Genomic DNA, 20296 nt, shown 5'->3' with positions numbered 1-20296 from the left:
TAAAATGACTGTTGAATGGGTGTCATTTTCACCCACCACTTCTTTGTATGCTGGAGGGTCGTTAGCTAAATGGATTTGGTAGGACATATTCACATTAAAAGTATAATGTACAAAGTACTAGAACCTTTTATAAAACATCACTCTAGTTACTTTAGGAAAAAATGTGAAATTGTATGCTAATAAATGAAAACACACATCATTTATGTATAAATCGTTAGTGGAGCGTGTGTGGTTAACCGACACACTAATGTGGGACTATACAGATGAAATGAGGGAACATACTCGAGTTTATGATTATTGATGGATCGTGTGTGGTTTACCGACACGTCAATGCAAGACTATAAAGGACCTCGAGCATGACACACATGTTTTCATGGTTATTCAAATCTTATTTGTGATCCTCGACACCCCAGTCACACATTAAAGAATATAATGAGAGATTAAACATGCATTAAATAGTTCAATGAATCTTAAATGATCTAGGAATTTCATATTATATTGAAATTGGTAAAATGCTTTACCTACCTAAAATAAATTTACAATTAGATTACGACATCCTTCTTCATAATTTCAAATTGTATTTATGGATCCTAGCCTTGACTATTAATTTGGGTTAAAATATTAAGGAAATAAATTTAACATCATAAGTGCTATAACACAACTTTGCATTCGTCAATTTCCTACTAAAATAGGCAATTGGCCTCCCTAATTGACTTAGAACTGCTCAAATTGCAACCTTTGAAGCATCCGTTTGCAACTCAAAAAGTTAAGAGAAATCTAGCAATATGAGAATCGATGTTGTAGTTATCTTCACTTTTATTAATCGAAAAACTAATTATCTCGCCTCGGTCTAAGTAATGGTCTCCCCTTTAAAAAAATCAAGGATTGGTGCCATAAGAGAAATGAAGTGTAGAATAAAATTTCTATAGAATGAAGCAAGGCCATGATCATACATTTCTTCACAGTTACATACAAATTATCCATAAAAAGTAAAGTCAAAATCTGCCACGCCTAACTCATATGATCTCCAAAAACAACACTATAAATAAGACTGGTGAGTGTCCAAGCATACCTTACCGTAATTTAAATCAGCCACATCACTTTTCCATCACATCACAAAGCTGGTGGGTGTTATACCACACCTTATCACACTCAACACACTTACCACAATACATATTTTTCTGCCCAAAGTACTACCGTTGAGGGGTATACTGTGCGGTGAAACCATAACGTGCGACATGCCTACCGCAGTGGAACATGGTGGGTTAGTGTGGTGTTTACCACACACCGAGTGGTCTAAATATGTCATCAAAATAGACGATTATAAATTTATACATTAGTTTATTTAACTAATTTACTTTAATTTATATATATATGTGTATATATATATATATATATATATATATATATATATATATATATATATATCCAGACGCAACGGCCTTTCTATGTATTTCGACTTTACCCTTTCATTCTCTAAAGTTATTTTCTTGCCCTTTAAGGGAACAAAGTTGATGTCGACCTGCTTTTTTGCCCACTATGACCTAATATGCCAGGTTACATAAGCCACATAAGCATTTAAAGCTGATGTGGCTTCACTCTCTATATGATTTGATATTTTTTTAGTAAAAAAAAATAATAAAACTTAGGGCCCACCCATCACTCTTTCTCCCCCTCTCTCTCTCTCTCTCTCTCCCTCCTCTCCTCTCTCTCTATCTCTCTCTCTCTCTCTCTCTCTCTCTCTCTCTATATATATATATATATATATATATATATATATATATATATATATATATATATATATATATATATATATATATATATATATATCAGAAGTTAAGCTGAAATTAAAGCTTGCACTTGCCATTGAAATCGATCCATTTTTTCTTTCTCATTTCTTCTATTTCTGTTTCGTCTTTTTTCCTTTCTTTGATTTCTCTTATCGAAATTAAAATTGCTTTTACCAAGAGAAAAAGGATCAACAATGGCGAGCTTTTCCATCGCCACTAGTTCTTCAACCTCATCATCGCTATCGCCGTTTGCCCCAATGCCCTTTATCACTTGCTCCATCTACATTCGGATCGCCTACATCTCCTTTGTCTAATTTCTCTTTCCCTTCCCCTGTGTATTCATTCCTCCCCTGTAACCCATAAACAAAACATTGAAATCAATCCCTTTCTTCTTTCTCATTTCTTTCATTTTATATTTCTTCTTTTTCCTTTCTTTGATTTCTCTTTCCCTTCTCGTGTGTATTCTTCCCCTATAACCCATAAACAAAATGAACTTAATTTGAAATGAAAAACCCAGAAAAAACTAAAATCAAGCTAAAATCACCGTTGTCATCCTCCACGTAAACTCGAAACCATAAAATAAAACCTGAAATCAAAACCATTAGGACGACAAGAGGGAGAAATAGACTCAAAATCTGAGTTTTTGAAGGTAGATCTAAACCATCCCTACAACCCTACCCCTTTGTCGTTTTGTTTCACCGGTAAGGACAACACAAGAAGGTGGGTGGTAGTCATTGATTAGAAAGAGAAAGTGAGAAATCAAGATCGAGATCGGCAGAGGGAAAAACGTCCGCCTTTGTCGATTTTTTACAGTTCTGATTGATCTTTTTTGAATTTCCGATTTCTTCGTCGATTTCACAAACCATAGACTTCAATTTTCTAAGAATGAGTAGATAAAATGTATTTGCATGTGGAGTTTAAATGTTTTTGGAGGTGAGGGAAAAAGACAAATGTGGGTGTGTGTGTTATGTGTGTGTGTGAGAGAGAGAGAGATGGGCACATATTTATTTATTTCTAAAGTGAAAAGGAATTAAGAACTTTGATAAGAATTAAGATGGGCACATATTTATTTATTATGGGCACATATTTATTTATTTATATATATATATATATATATATATATATATATATATATATATATATATATATATATATTGTTATGAATTAAGCGTAATTAATGTAACTATAAATCAAACCAAACTAGTAAACTTTGATAAGAACTTTAATTAAGAAGAAAGAATATTTAGAGAGAATATGAAAGTTATATCTCTTATAACTTTTTGGTGTGTTTCATTCTTTACAATGGAGGGGTATTTATACTACAAATTTTACTAACATATAATTGTAACTAGTTAGAAATGTTGACAAATTTGCCATGCACCAATTATTATGTCATCCACCAATTATTTACAACACCACCAATTATTTACAACACTCCCCCTTGGATGACATCATTTTAGCATTCAACTTTGACGTACTGCCTCATTAAAAACCTTGCTAAAGAAAACCCAGTGGGAAAAAAAACTTTAGCGAAGGGAAAAAGAGTGCAGTGTATAGTTGACTCCCTCTTATTTAGACATCCGTCACATTATGTTCTATGCACATGTCGCATTCCGATGTCATGGACATGTTTCCTGAAGATTGCAGTAGGAAGTGCCTTCGTAAAAAGGTCTGCTGCATTGTTACTGGATTGAACATATTTGATTTCAACTTGATGGTTCTTTATAAGCTCTTGAGTGTACTCAAAAAACTTTGGAGGTATATGTTTTGTCCTGTCGCTCTTGATATATCCCTCTTTCATTTGAGTGACACATGCTGAGTTATCTTCATAAATTAAAGTTGGACATATATCCTTTTCAAGTCCACATGAAGTTAAAACTAGTTGTGTCATCGATCTTAACCATGTACATTCTCTACTACCTTCATTTAGTGCAATTACTTCAGCATGATTTGAGGATATGTCAACAAGTGTTTGCTTTTGAGAACGCCAGGAAATTGCAGTACCTCCATTCATGAATACATATCCAGTTTGAGATCTAGCTTTATGAGGATCAGATAAATAATCTGCATCTGCATAACCAATCAAGCCTTGTTTTGAATTGTTAGGGTAAAATAACCTTAAATCACTAGTTCCTCGAAGGTATCGAAAAATATGTTTGATTCCATTCCAATGTCTTTTTGTTGGGGCTGAACTAAATCTTGCTAGCAAGTTTACAGCGAAAGAAATGTCAGGTCTAGTACAATTGGTAAGATACATAAGAGCTCCAATTGCATTTAGATATGGTACTTCTGAACCAAGGACTTCTTCATTTTCTTTGCATGGACGAAATGGATTCTTGTCAATATTTAATGATCTAACAACCATTGGAGTGCATAGAGGATTTGCATTTTCCATATTGAAACGTTTCAAGACTCTTTTTGTGTAATTTGATTGATGCACAAATATTCCGTTAGGCATATGCTCAATCTGTAAACCAAGACAATATTTGGTTTTTCCAAGATCTTTCATTTCAAATTCTTTCTTTAAAAGTTCAATCACTTCAAGGATTTCTTTATTCGTTCCAATGATGTTTAGATCATCAACATAGACTGCTATGATCACATATCCAGATGTTGTTTTCTTAATAAATACAGATGGACAAATAGTGTTATTTTTATAACCTTTACTTGTCAAATAATCGCTTAAACGATTGTACCACATGCGCCCAGATTGTTTTAACCCATACAAAGATCTTTGTAATTTTATAGAATACATTTCTTTGGAATTTGCACTTAACGCTTCAGGCATTTTAAATCCTTCAGGGATTTTCATATAGATATCACTATCAAGTGATCCATACAAGTAAGCTGTAACAACATCCATAAGACGCATCTCTAAATTTTTAGATACTGCCAAGCTGATTAAATATCTGAAAGTGGTTGCATCCATTACCGGTGAATAAGTTTCTTCATAATCAATTACAGGTCTTTGAGAGAAACCTTGAGCAACAAGCCTGGCCTTGTATCTTACAATTTCGTCTTTCTCATTTCTTTTTCGTACGAAGATCCATCTATATCCTAATGGTTTCACAACTTCAGGTGTGAGGATAATGTTCCCAAAAACCTTTCTCTTGTTAAGAGAATTTAATTCAACTTGCATAGCTTCCTTCCATTTAGCCCAATCATTTCTTCTTTGACATTCAATGACAGATTGTGGTTCGGGATCATCATTCATAATATCACATGCAACCGAATAAGAAAATATTGCACCTATATTGTCAGTTTCATTTTGGTCACATATTCTATTTGTCTGACCATAATTTAATGCATCATCCTCCTTTCCTGGGGGAATTTGAATAATTCGTGTTTCTCCAGGAACACTTTCATCGTGATCTAGTGCATTTTCTGCTCATCTTCTTTTTCGTGGGTTCTTATCCTTAGAACCAAATGGCCTTCCACGCTTCAGGCGTGTTTTAGACTCTTGAGTGACTTTATCATCAGATTGTCCATGTGGAATGTCAATTCGAGCTGGAACATTGACAGCTGGTATATATGATTTAGTCACCCTTTTTGTGTCAGTAAATGCATCAGGTAATTGATTTGCCATTTCTTGGAAATGCATTATCTTTTGAACTTCCATGTCATATTGCTTTGTGCGAGGGTCAAGATATGATAAAGTAGGCTCATGCCATGACACATCCTTTTCCAGAATCTTCTTTTCTCCACCTAATGATGGGAAATTTGCCTCATCAAATTGACAATCTGCTAGGCGTGCTGTGAAAACATCACCTGTTAATGGTTGAAGATATCTTATAATAGAGACTGACTCATAACCAACATATATTCCCAACCTTCTTTGAGGACCCATTTTTGTCCGTTGAGGTGGTGCAATAGGGACATATACTGCACACCCAAAAATTCTCAAATGGGATATATTTGGCTCTTGACCGAAAGCAAGTTGTAGTGGAGGATATACATGATATGAACTTGGACTTATGCGTATCAATGATCCAGCATGTAAGATTGCATGGACCCAAACAGAAACAGGAAGTTTGGTCCTCATTATCAATGGTCTAGCTATTAGCTGGAGACGTTTAATCAGTGATTCAGCTAAACCATTTTGTGTGTGTACATGAGCAACTGGATGCTCAACAACAATTCCTACAGACATACAATAGTCATTAAATGCTTGTGAAGTAAATTCACCAGCATTATCAAGTCTCACTCTTTTGATAGTATAATTAGGGAAATGTGCCCTTAATTTAATAATTTGGGCAAGAAACTTTGCAAATGCCATATTACGAGTTGATAATAGGCAAACATGAGACCATTTGTTGGATGCATCTATTAAGACCATAAAGTATCTAAATGGTCCAGATGGTGGGTGAATCGGTCCACATATATCACCTTGAATTCTTTCTAGAAATCTAGGTGACTCCCTTTCAACTTTCATTGGAGAATGTTTTATAATTAACTTTCCAAGGGAACAAGATGCACATGGTTTTATGCTATTGGATTGAGGAAACTTTTGGTCCTTCAATGGATGCCCGTGTGTATTCTCAATTATCCTTCGCATCATTGTTAATCCTGGGTGGCCCAACCTATCATGCCATAAACTGAATGTCCCAGGATCACAATGTTTTCCTTCTACTACCATATTTGATTCAATCATATGTATATATGTATAATGCAGACCAGAATCAAGTGTTGGTAGTTTTTCAAGCACATGGTTTTTGTCTATAATATACATATATTTCTTATTTTCAATGGTCACAGTTTTTGTGTCATAACCTTTCAAATATATGTCATTGAAACTTAATAAGTTTCTATTAGACTTTGGAGAAAATAAGGCATTTTCTATAAAAAAAAAAACGCTTGTCCCATTTGGTAATATAAAATGGGCTTTCCCGGTTCCCTCTATCAAGTCTGCAGGACCTGATATTGTATGTATGACTGTTTTTGTTGGTACTAATTCTGAAAAATATTTCTTTGATTTCAGAATAGTATGTGTACTACCACTATCTGCTATACAAAGATCTCCAATCTGTTGTGCTCCAGTTGGACTCATATTAAACTTCACATATAAAAGGAATAATAAGTGAATAAACATAATCATAATTATTATTAAAAAGAAAGCTCATTTATTGTAGGAAAGACATTACATGAAAAACAAACGAAGGAAAGACAGTTTTACTAGAACAATAATAGATTTTTTTTTTAGTTTATGTCTTCCATGTCATTGCAGAAATCAGCAACATTTAGCGGAGTGAATTCAACATTATCAATGAGGTTTGCTTCTTTTCCTTTTCCTTTAATGGACTCTTGATAAAGTTGACAAAGATGTGCAGGTGTGCGACAGGTCCGTTGTGTATATATGTATATGTATTTTATAAATCATATAATAAGACTTATAACTAATACATAACTTTACTAATTAGAAACATAAATAAATATTAGTAAATGTTTAAATAAAATTATGAAGAGTATCTAAAATATAAATAAACATTGACATGTATAAATAAATATAATTTAAATGTTAGTATGCACAAATAAAAGTTAGTAGCATAATATAAATGTTAGTATGCATAAATAAAAGTTAGTTGCATAATGTAAATGTTAGTTTGCATACATAAAAATTAATTGCATAATGTAAATGTTAGTTTGCATAAATAAAAATTAGTTGCATAATGTAAATGTTAGTATAAAAATTAGAATACATAAAGAAATGTTAGTATAAGAAATAAAAATTGTTAGTAGTCCATAATGTCCATAATGTATAAGTTTCATTAATTCATTCGTATTATTATTTTAATATGATTGATGTTTTTATAATTAATAGTGTTTTTACTAAGTAATACATACCTTTATTAAGATAGATGTGATTTTCCACATGTTTAGTAACATTGATTAGAGCTTTCGTGCTGATAACGTGTTATGAATTAAGCGTAATTAATGTAACTATAAATCAAACCAAACTAGTAAACTTTGATAAGAACTTTAATTGAGAAGAAAGAATATTTAGAGAGAATATGAAAGTTATATCTCTTATAACTTTTTGGTGTGTTTCATTCTTTACAATGGAGGGGTATTTATACTACAAATTTTACTAACATATAATTGTAACTAGTTAGAAATGTTGACAAATTTGTCATGCACCAATTATTATGTCATCCACCAATTATTTACAACATATATATATATATATATATATATATATATATATATATATATATATATATATATATATATATAGGCTTAGGTTATTCTATTAAAAGTAATTATTGTGTTATTGTATGCATAAATGTGGGCCAATCAAATTTACTTATTTTAAGAAAGTGATTAATATATATTATTGAATTAAATATAATTAAAAATATCATCTTAATTAATTACAAGGGTAATTTAGTCAATTAATATAGATTTAATAAAGGAAAATTGCATTTTTTTTAGGGATCATAGATTCTATTGATTTCAAAAATCCGATTTTAAGAATTATAATTCTTTTAATTCGGACATTCTAACAGAATATGTTTATGAGTATATTCAAAAATAAAAATATTCTTGAACCATAAATAATAAAAATATTCTTGAACCTATTTCTTGACAATGAATTTAAAACTTCTTGTAGAATAACAAATTCTTGAACAATCAATTGAAGAATAAAAACAAAAAATACGTTATTTCTTATAGAATACGGGTAACAATTGTTAAGAATTACATTTGTTGTTAAAGAATAAAACTAAAAAACAATCAAAATGGGAAAGAAAACATCAAAATCTAACAACGACTAATACATTCTAAAAGAATAATGTGGTCCGTTTCATTTTTATGGTCTGTTCTTCAAGCATCAACTTCTGTGATTCCAACAGAATTGGAATTCGTCTTTCCATTCCAACATAATTGGAATTCGTGATTCCATTCCAATAGAATTGGAATCTCACCAATATCATCCATTGAATCATCTACATAAACATACTTGATACCTTTTCAGAATTCAACCTTGTCAAGATCCTGCACTGTCCACATAAATGAAGTGTTAAATCAGGAAAAAAAATTCGAATGAAAAGCAAATTAATCATTTCCTGTCAAAAGAATCAGAAATTAAACAAAAAAACAACAAATGAAAAACTGAAATCAAGAACCCTAATTTGAAAAAAGAAGATGGAGATGGTCGATGAAGTGATTAGTAGTGTTCACAAGGGATATATATGGAACATATAATTGGAGCAATACCAGAAAAAAAAATCTTTCAATTTCTTCCTTGGAATCAAAATCGTGATTACAATCGGAACGAGAAGGATTGTGATGAAAAACGAAGACTGTCAAAATCGAAAGAATGATGAGTTACCTGCGAACGAATGAAACCTGATTGATTTAAGGACGTTCTTGGTGGTCAACAGAAAAGTCAAAATTATGTATCTCATGGTATGAACGATCTTCCTGCGAACGTTTGTTGATGGTTTATTTCAGAACGAACGGCTCGGAATCGGCACTGTGAATTGATCGATTCAAAAGGAACGGGCTCGCAGTTGAAATGTGATAGGTCTCGGATTCGTAACTCTCACGAACATCAAAAATCGAACCTGTGCTCGGAAAGAAGGTTTGATCAGAGTTGTTTTGTTATTTGGATTCGGGGTTAATGTTATGTTTAACGATTGGTAATTGTCGTTTGCGTTTGTCTGATTAATTGGGGAAATAAGGGTAGGGTGGCGGCCGGTGGTGGGAGGCATAAGGATGGAGGTGACGGCTGGAGATGGTTTGATTAGGGTTACGGTGGTTTTAAAAAGCCTAGTAGCTGAAGTCAATGGTTACCATAATTATAGGATATTATTTGTGGAAACTAATTATCAAATTACCTATTTACCCTTATTTATTTACTTATTTATTTTTATTTTAAATTTTGATTGGCCCATATTCATGCATACAATAACACAATAATTAGTTTTAACACCTGAACCTAGCTCTCTCTCTCTCTCTCTCTATATATATATATATATATATATATATATATATATATATATATATATATATATATATATATATATATATATATATATATAGAGAGAGAGAGAGAGAGTTAGGTTCATTTGTTTAAACTAAGTATTGTGTTATCGTATTCATAAATGTGGGCCAAGAATTTGTTAACCGTATTCTATAAGAAATAATGTATTTTTTGTTATTATTCTTCAATTGATTGTTCAAGAATTTGTTATTCTACAAGAAGTTGAAGAATTTATGGTTCAAGAATTTTTTTATTTTTGAGTAAATAATTAAATAAATAAACATATTCTGTCAGAATGTCCGAATTAAAATAGTTATAATTCGTAAAATCGGATTTTTAAAATTAATAGAATCTATGATCCCCTAAAATATGCAATTTTCCTTTATTAAATCTATTTTAATTCAATAATATATATTAATCACTTTCTTAAAATAAGTAAAATTGATTGACCCACAGTTATGAATACAATAACACAATAATTACTTTGAATAGAATAATCTAGGCCTATATATATATATATATATATATATATATATATATATATATATATATATATATATATATATATAAAGTAATTGTTAATGAACCAAAAGTAAAAAGTCAATGTTAATGTGGCAAGGGGTAACCGTGTTACCCTTTCATTTTGTTAAAAGTGACCAAATCGACCCGACAAAAAACAGTTTGTTCCCTTAAAGGGAACAAAAAAAACTTTAAGGACTGAAAAGGTAAAGTCGAAATACATAATAGGGCCGTTATGTCATTTTCCCTGAAAACATTTAAAGAAATATTCTTTATATATATATATATATATATATATATATATATATATATATATATATATATATATGGAGTGGTTCAAATTAGGGTGTGCGCGGTGCTGTTTGGTGCGGTTTATAGGTAAAACCACAAACCGCACCGCATATGCGGTTTGAGAATTTTAGAAACCGCAAACCGCACCACGGAAACCTTAAACCGCGTTGTGCGGTGCGGTTTAGTGCGGGCGGTTTGTGCGGTTTAAATGCGGTTTGATTAGTTTTTCAACATTATGCGGTACCGGTTGTTCTACTTCGTAAATCGTACGGTGTAATTATTCTTTTAGGGACAATTACAACCATGATATGTTGATAATTTAAATTAGTTAAAAATTATAACATACTTAAGCATGTATCGTAAAATTAACTAATAAAAGTAGATCTATATGTATATATTAATCGTAAAGAAGTATTGCATCGTAATTTCTAAAGTAAATTTAACAGTCAACCGATTGAGTTATGGGTTTAACAAACAATTTAGTAGTAAGTGTTTATATAAGTTCATGAATAGTTTTATATATTAACTTTGCAAGAACGACTGTTATGAGGTGCACGTCATAAAAATCTGTCAAAATTATACTAATATGACTCCATTATATATATATATATATATATATATATATATATATATATATATATATATATATATATATATATATATATATATATATATATAAATTTGTCAAAATTATACTAATATGACTCCATTTTATATATATATATCTAAATTTGTCAAAATTATACTAATATGACTCCATTATTATATATATATATATATATATATATATATATATATATATATATATATATATATATATATATATAATGCGGTGCGGTTTGAACCGCGGTTTTGTAAATATAAACCACAAACGCACCGCGTAGTGCGGTTTAGAAAAGTTACAAATCGTAAACCGCACCGTGACCGTCCAAAACCGCATTATGCGGTGCGGTGTGGTGCGGGCTGTTTGTGCGGTTTGTGCGGTTTATGCGGTTTATTGCACACCCCTAGTTCAAATGAGAACAAAAAAATGTTAAGAACCTTAAGAACCATTTTTTAAATGTTTTCGTTAAGGGCATTTTGGACAAATCCAACATTTATATTGTATTAATCAAACTTTTCCATTCCATACTTTACAAACTATTTGACACTTGTCTTCGAACAACCGTCGAACCGTTGTCGTACTGCCACCAGATTATCAATAAAATTCAGTATTTTCTGGTCTTATTCACACCTTAACATGACAAACATTCTTTCTCCCATTTCTTTGGTAATAGTTTATATTTTTCCAGCCATAATATAAAAAAATTAGTAAAAAAAAATAGAATTATGCCTTGATAATGTCAATTTTCTCTTTTCTAAATTGTACATTCTTTTAAAAAGTATATCGTGTATAAGATATATTCACAGTTTAAAAAACATATTAATTCACTAATACACAATTTAATATACTCATGCATACATTTATTCCTATTTTAACACAAAATTTACGTAAAATATACAATTTAAAACAGTCCATTTTTAGTTTAATACATAAAATTCACAAAATAACATAAGAGAATCCATTAGACACTAATTTGCATATTTAAAGAAGGCAAACCTAAAATTTACCACCACCACCACTAACTACCACACGCCACCACCAACCATCTATGCCACTGTCACAATCATCCTTTCTTCCAAACGAGATCTGAATGAAAAACCATTGATTGAAAGCTTAAATACTATATTCATAGTTTAATAAACCAATTAATTCACTTATTTAGAGTTTAATGCAAAATAATTATAAAAACTAATACATTCTTACATATTTATACAACACAAAAAATTAATATATTTATAAAAAAAATTAATACAAACATTCGCATATAAATCATTCATATTTCAACACAAAATTCATTAAAAATTCACAGCTTAATACAGTTACTTCATAGTTTTGTACTGATAATTCACAACTTAATATAATAAATTCACAGTTTGTTGCACAAAAATTTTACATTCACAATCATATTCTCAACTTAAAACTTACATGTATACCTACAAATCTATATGCTAGTGATTCTTTCAAAGTTTATTTACACAAATATTCACAATTTAAATTTTACATACTTTAATCAAAATTAGATAAAATCATACATTGTATAATGCTTCTTTCATCTAATATTTCAAAAGCAAACGAAAAATTATAAAATAATCACAGCTTAATGTCAATTCATTCACAACTTAATACAATCAATTCATAATTTAATACACAAAATTCACAGCTTAATATAGTTAATTCACAGTCTAAAAAGAAAATTCAGAGTTTAATACAATCAATTCACAGTTTAAAATACAAAAATCACAACTCATAGTTTACTACACAAAAGATATGCATCTACAACCATATTATTAACTTAACATTCTTAATATAGTCAATTGATAGTTTAATACACAAAATTCATAGCTTAATACAAATAACTTCATAGTTTAATACACATAATTCACAACTTAATCTAGTGGATTTACAATTCAAACAAAAAATTCACAGCTTAATGTAGTCAATTCGTAGTTTAAAAAGAAAATTCAGAATTTAATGCAGTCATTCACAGTTTAAAACATAAAAATAACAGCTTAGTACACTAAATTCACATATTAATACACAAAAAGTAGTATTTACATCGATATTATCAACTTAAATTCTTATTACAGTTAATACACAATTTAATATAGAAAATTCACAGACTAGTATAATAAATTCAAAGTTTAATTCAAAAAATTTATACATTCAGAACTTAATAGCAGTTAAAACTAAGATCAACAAAACTAACGACAAATGAGAGATTAAAACATCAAATTCACACTATTCACACTTTAACAGAAATAAAAACAATAAAAAAACCACATCATAGTGTAAGTAGAAAATAAAACTTAAAGAATATTTATCTATAAAAATCGACATGCCTGATTTTGATCCAAGATTTATCTTCAAAAATCAGATATGATGCAAGCCAACATGAAATGCACCAGATACACTAGATCCATACATGAGATGCATCTTACATATCAGATCTGATGCAAATCTGGTGTTAGGTAGTAGATATGGCGTTCGGAACTTCGTTAATCTCAAGATCTCGTGCGCCGATCGTATGAGAAAGAAAGGATGGTTCATCGGTGGTGGTTAGTTAGATCTAGTCTGAAAATGAAAAAACACATCAGATCTATTGAGATCTGATGCAGATCTAGTCAGATCTGATGCAGATCTGGTGGTTATTCGGAGACTAGAGAGAAAACGAGTTGGATACGGTTGTAAATCTGGTGGAGTGGAGGCTAAGGATGTAGCGGCGGTAGTCGTTGACGACAATTTGAAGGTTTTCGGTGAAGATCTGACCAGATCTGATCTAAATAGACCCGACGAACTAGTGTTTTGTCGGTTGTGGCCTTCGGCGATGAAGCTTTTCCCTCCAGATATGAGATCGGTGGCGGTGGATGAAGGATCTGAAGTGAAAGCCTTGGCTACTCGACATTCCGGCGATGGAAGGCGGTAGATGACGGCAACAGTAGGCGGCAGGTGGCAAAGGTAGGTGACTGAGGTTGTGTTTGGGTTTTGTGTTGTTGGGCGAGTTTGAGAGGGTTTGGGAGAGTTTTCTTGCAAAAGTTTGAAAGTGTTTGAATGTTGTTAGATGTAAGATATTTTATGTTAAAGTTAAAAATGACTAGTATGTCCTTATTGATTTTAGACTATTTATAAAAACATAAAAAAATCAAAATATTAGAATAGACCAAAATAAGCTAAAAATAAATTGTTTTTACGGTTCTTAACCTTTAGGAGTCTCATTTGATTTTCTCTCTCTCTCTCTCTCTCTCTATATATATATATATATATATATATATATATATATATATATATATATATATATATATATATATATATCATTATCATTATCATATCATATCATATCATATCATACTATATTATAAAGGAAACATTTTTCCTTTCACAACAATCATTTGAAACTCCCATACATTTTTCCTTTCACCACATTCATTTGAAACTCACATGACTTTTCAATTTCTTTATAATAATTATAAGTTGGTTAATAAGGTTAAATAAATATTAAACCTAAAGTATAATAATATATAAACTAAATTTCAATATTAAAATAATATCTTTACTTCAACTTATAAAGTTATGTTTTTTTTACTCTTTTAACATATTATACTTAATTTATTTATTTTAATAAAGTATTGGATGTAAACCATTATCATTTTTAAGATACAATTTTGGAACAGTTTTTATAAAATACTTCAATTATTAATTTAAATATAACATTACAGGGCAATTTAAATATAAATTTTAGTTTAACTTAAACAACCCAAAAAATACTTTGTAAATAGTTAAAAGTGATAAATTGTAGTGTCTTTCTAATAATGATTATAAGTTGGTTAATAAAGTTAAATAAATATCAAACCTAAAGTGTAATCATAAATAAACTAAATTTCAATTTTAAAATAATATCTTTACTTTTACTTATAAAATTATGTCTTTAACTTTTAATAAATTATATTTAATTTATTAGATTTAAAATGTTGTTGTATGTAAACCATTATCAGTTTAAAGCTACAACTTTGAACAGTTTGGACAAAATAGTTAAATAATTAATTTAAATATAACATTACAGTATCAACTTAAATATAAATTTCAGTTCCACTTAAAAAACCAAAGAATAGCATTTTTCATTTCACCACAATCATTTGAAACTCTCATGCATTTTTCCTTTCACCACATTCATTTGAAACTCCCATGACTTTTCAATTTCTTTCTAATAATAATTATAAGTTGGTTAATAAGGTTAAATAAATATCAAACCTAAAGTGTAATCATATATAAACTAAATTTCAATATTAAATTAATATCTTTACTTCAACTTATAAAGTTATGTTTTTTTTACTCTTTTAACATATTATACTTAATTTATTTATTTTAATAAAGTATTGGATGTAAACCATTATCATTTTAAAGATACAATTTTGGAACAATTTTTATAAAATACTTCAATTATTAATTTAAATATAACATTACAGGGTCAACTTAAATATAAATTTTAGTTTAACTTAAACAACCCAAAAAATAATTTGTAAATAGTTAAAAGTGATAAATTGCAGTGTCTTTCTAATAATTATTATAAGTTGGTTAATAAAATTAAATAAATATCAAACCTAAAGTGTAATCATAAATAAACTAAATTTAAATTTTAAAATAATATCTTTACTTTTACTTATAAAATTATGTCTTTGACTTTTAATATATTATATTTAATTTATTAGATTTAAAATGTTGTTGTATGTAAACCATTATCAGTTTAAAGCTACAACTTTTGAACAGTTTGGACAAAATACTTAAATAATTAATTTAAATATAACATTACAGTATCAACTTAAATATAAATTTCAGTTCCACTTAAAAAACCAAAGAATATTTTATAAATAGTTAAAAGTGATAAAGTGTAGTGATAAATACAAAAACTAAATTGTAATATCAATTTAACTAAAATATTTCCTAAAGATATTTTTATAATCACTAAAAGTTTTCAAATAAGTAGCTAAAATAATTTACAATGACAATAGTTAAAAATAACTCTATATAAATGATTATATTGTTATCTTTAAAATAAAAAACAATGTTCGATGTTTTAAATAATTATAATGATAGAAATTAAAACATTAAGCAAATAAATTTTATAAAATTATTTAACAATAACAATAACTACAAATAACATTAAATCATATATTATATTTAATTTTATTCATGTGTAACTCGCGGGTAGAAGTCATTCAAACGATTGACTAAACTACAATATTAAAATATCATATTATATTTCTATTTATACAATTATGACTTTAACTTTTTAACATATTATAGTTAACTTATTAGTTTAAATATGTTGTCGTATGTGAGCAATTATCATTTTAAAGTCACAACATTTGTATAATTTATGAGTTGATACAAAATAGTTAAATTATTAATTTCAATATAATATTAAACAATTAACTTAAATCAAAATTTCAGTTAAACATGACAAAAAAAATCGAGAGACTGTTTTATAAATAGTTGATTATAAATTATAGTGTTAAACCTAAATTGTAATCCTAAATTAACAAAAAAAAACCATGAAAATATTTTTTATAATCATTAAAATTTTTGAAATAAATAGCTTAAAAATAACTTACGGTAAGAATAGTTAAAAATAATATTATATAAAAAAACTATAATATTTTCTTTAAAAACAAAAACAATGTTTTTTGTTTTAAATAACTACAATCATAGAAACTAACAATATTCATCAAATAAATTTTAAAAACATTAAATTTCTGAAACCAAATTAAAATAATTAAGAGTTTCGAAATACATTATTTTAAATAACTTATAATAACAATAGTTAAAAGTAAAATTATACACAAAAATTATATTGGTGTCTTTAAAAATAAAAACAATGTGTGATGTTTTAAATAATTACAAGAACAAATTACTGAAATCGTCCCTGTGGTTTAGTTAAAATTGCGTGTTTGGTCCTAACTTTTATTTTGCACTCGGACCGTCCTTACTGTTTGATTTTGTTGCATTGTTGGTCGCTCGTAAACATAAAAAGACTATAATACCCTTTATATTTTCTTTTTTCTTTTTTTTGTTATTAGTTATTAATTAAAAGATGTATTAATATAATAGGTCCCACCATTAATACCACGTGTCAATGTCAGAATCACCCACTACTATTTGAAACCCACCAGCCATCGGAAAACCACCACCGGTGACAGCCAGCCACCACTTACCTATCCTTCACTCAACACCTCCGGTAACCACCATTCCCTGACATTGCTTATAGACATATGGACCCACTCCCATCACTACAACCAGGAAGCCACCAATCACCACCGCCAGCACCCACCTATTCCGACACCACCACCACCCACCTATTCCGGCAACACCACCACTTGCGTATTCGGTCCGCCCACGTCATCGATTTCATCAGGTGACACCCATCCCCATTTACCTCCAACAACCACCATGTTCACCGTCAACAATAACCATCATTTACACTCTGCAACCACAATCGATCACCACCTGGACCAAATCAAAATCTAACCAAAACCAAGATCAAATCCCAGAAATTAAAATCAAACCAAGATCAAATATCGAAATCAAAACCTAACCAAAGGCAAAATTTCGATGATGAAATCCAGAACCTAAACTGAAATCAAAACCAAATCTGGAAATCAAAACCTAAAACATAAAACCTAACCTTAAATCGATGATGAAATCCCAAAAAACAAATACATAAACAAATGGGGTTAAATTTTGTTGTATTTGAAATCGATGAGGTCGCCGGATTAACCACAATGGGATTAACCCCAAAATGCAACACCTCACCTGATATCCCATAAATCAAAGACCATTTTTCTAAATGATGAAATCATTGGAAGATGATTTTCCATATGAAATCGATGATGTCGGCAGAACAGGTAGAAATGAGGTTAGATGGGAACGTGCGAAGATGGAGAAGAGTGACGGCTTTACAGTTGCAGGTTTCCGGAGGCGTTAGGGTTGCAGTCTTCTAAGGTGTTTCTCACAGATGATGGCGGCCGCCACGACTTTAGAATTGCAGGTTTCCTGAGGAGTCGGCTCCGACGAGGAGTTAAGGTGAATATCAATGCTCTAGGGTTGAGTTCAGAGGGAGAAGAAATGTATGGATTGAATACGATCGACTGCTTCTAGTTGTAGAAGGGAAGGGCTCAACTGGGGGTTTGGAGGTGGAGGTGGTGGGATGTGTTATGTGTTATGTGTGGGACCCAACTTTTTTAATAATATAAAAAATACTTTATGAAATAATCTTTAATACTTTTTAAAATATAATTAAAATCTGGTAAGGGTATTATAGTCTTTTTATGTTTACGAGGGACCAACAATGCAACAAAATCAAACAGTAAGGACGGTCCGAGTGCAAAATAAAAGTTAGGACCAAACACGCAGTTTTAACTAAACCACAGGGACGATTTCAGTAATTTGTTCTAATTACAATGATAGAAATAAAAAATCTTAAGCAGATAAACTTTTTAAAATTAATTAATCATAACAAAAAATATAAATATCATTAAATCATATATTATATATAATTTTATTTATAAGTAACCTGCAGGTAGACATCATTACGACACTTAGGATTATACAAGTTTAAAAGATATCTCCATTATCATATAATTCAAAACAAAAAATGTTTATATCAACTTATTATAAGATTTATTATATAAAAGCTAATAACAATGTCATTTATATATTTAAAAAACATATATTTGTAAAAATTTCAAATATATTGTTGGATTCTGCGCAACGCACGAGTATTCGCCTAGTCATATCATACTATATTATAAAGGAAGCATTTTTTCTTTCACCACATTAATTTGAAACTCCCATGTATTTTTCTTTCACCACATTCAGTTGAAACTCCCATGACTTTTCAATATTTTTCTAATAATGATTATAAGTTGGTTAATAAGATTAAATAAATATCAAACCTAGAGTGTAATCATATATAAATTAAATTTCAATATTAAAAGAATATTTTTACTTCTACTTATAAAGTTATGTTTTTAACTTTTTACATATTATACTTAATTTATTAGTTTTAATATATTGTTGGATGTAAACCATTATCATTTTAAAGCTACAACTTTTGAACAATTTGTATAAAATATTTAAATTATAAACTTAAATATAACATTACATGACCAACGTAAATATAAGTTTTAGTTTAACTTAAACAACCCAAATAATATTTTGTAAATAGTTAAAAGTGATAAATTCTAGTATCTTTCTAATAATCATTATGATTTGGTTAATAAGGTTAAATAAATATCAAACCTAACGTGTAATCACAAATAAACTAAATTCAATATTAAAATAATATCTTTACTTCTACATATAAAGTTATGTCTTTAACTTTTAACATATTATACTTAACTTATTAGATTTAATATATTGTTGTATGTGAACAGTTATCAATTTAAAGCTACAAATTTGGAACTGTTTGGACAAAATACTTAAATTGTTAATTTAAATATAACATTACAGTGTCAACTTAAATATAAATTTCAATTCCACTTAAAAAACCCAAAGAATATTTTGTGGATAGTTAAAAGTGATAAATTGCAGTGCTAAATGCAAAAACCAAATTATTATATCAATTTAACTAAAATATTTCCTAAAGATATTTGTATAATCATTAAAAGTTTTCAAATAAGTAGCTTAAAATAACTTACAATAACAATCGTTAAAAATAACTCTATATAAATGATTATATTGTTACCTTTAAAATCAAAAAATAATATCTGATGTTTTAAATAATTATAATGATAGAAATTAAAACGTTAAGAAAATAATTTTTAAAAAATTTATTAACAATAACAAAAACTATAAATAACATTAAGCCATATATTATATTTAATTTTATTCATAAGTAATTCGCGGGTAGAAGTCATTCAAACGGTTGATATTATACAGTTATAATAGATGTATATATATATTATCATATAATTCAAAATAATCAATATATTACATCAATTTAGTATACGAATTATTATATCAAATTTAACAACAAGGTTATTGTTATATTTAAAAAAACATATATTTGTAAAGATTTCAACTATATAGGTGTTTCTGCGCAACGCGCGGACATTCGCC

The sequence above is a fragment of the Lactuca virosa genome, chromosome 2 (genome assembly GCF_052849685.1).
Source record: "Lactuca virosa cultivar CGN04683 chromosome 2, Lactuca_virosa_CGN04683_v6, whole genome shotgun sequence".
Taxonomy (NCBI): Eukaryota; Viridiplantae; Streptophyta; class Magnoliopsida; order Asterales; family Asteraceae; genus Lactuca; species Lactuca virosa.
The sequence above is the reverse complement of the archived record's forward strand: the minus strand, read 5'-3'. Positions refer to the sequence as shown.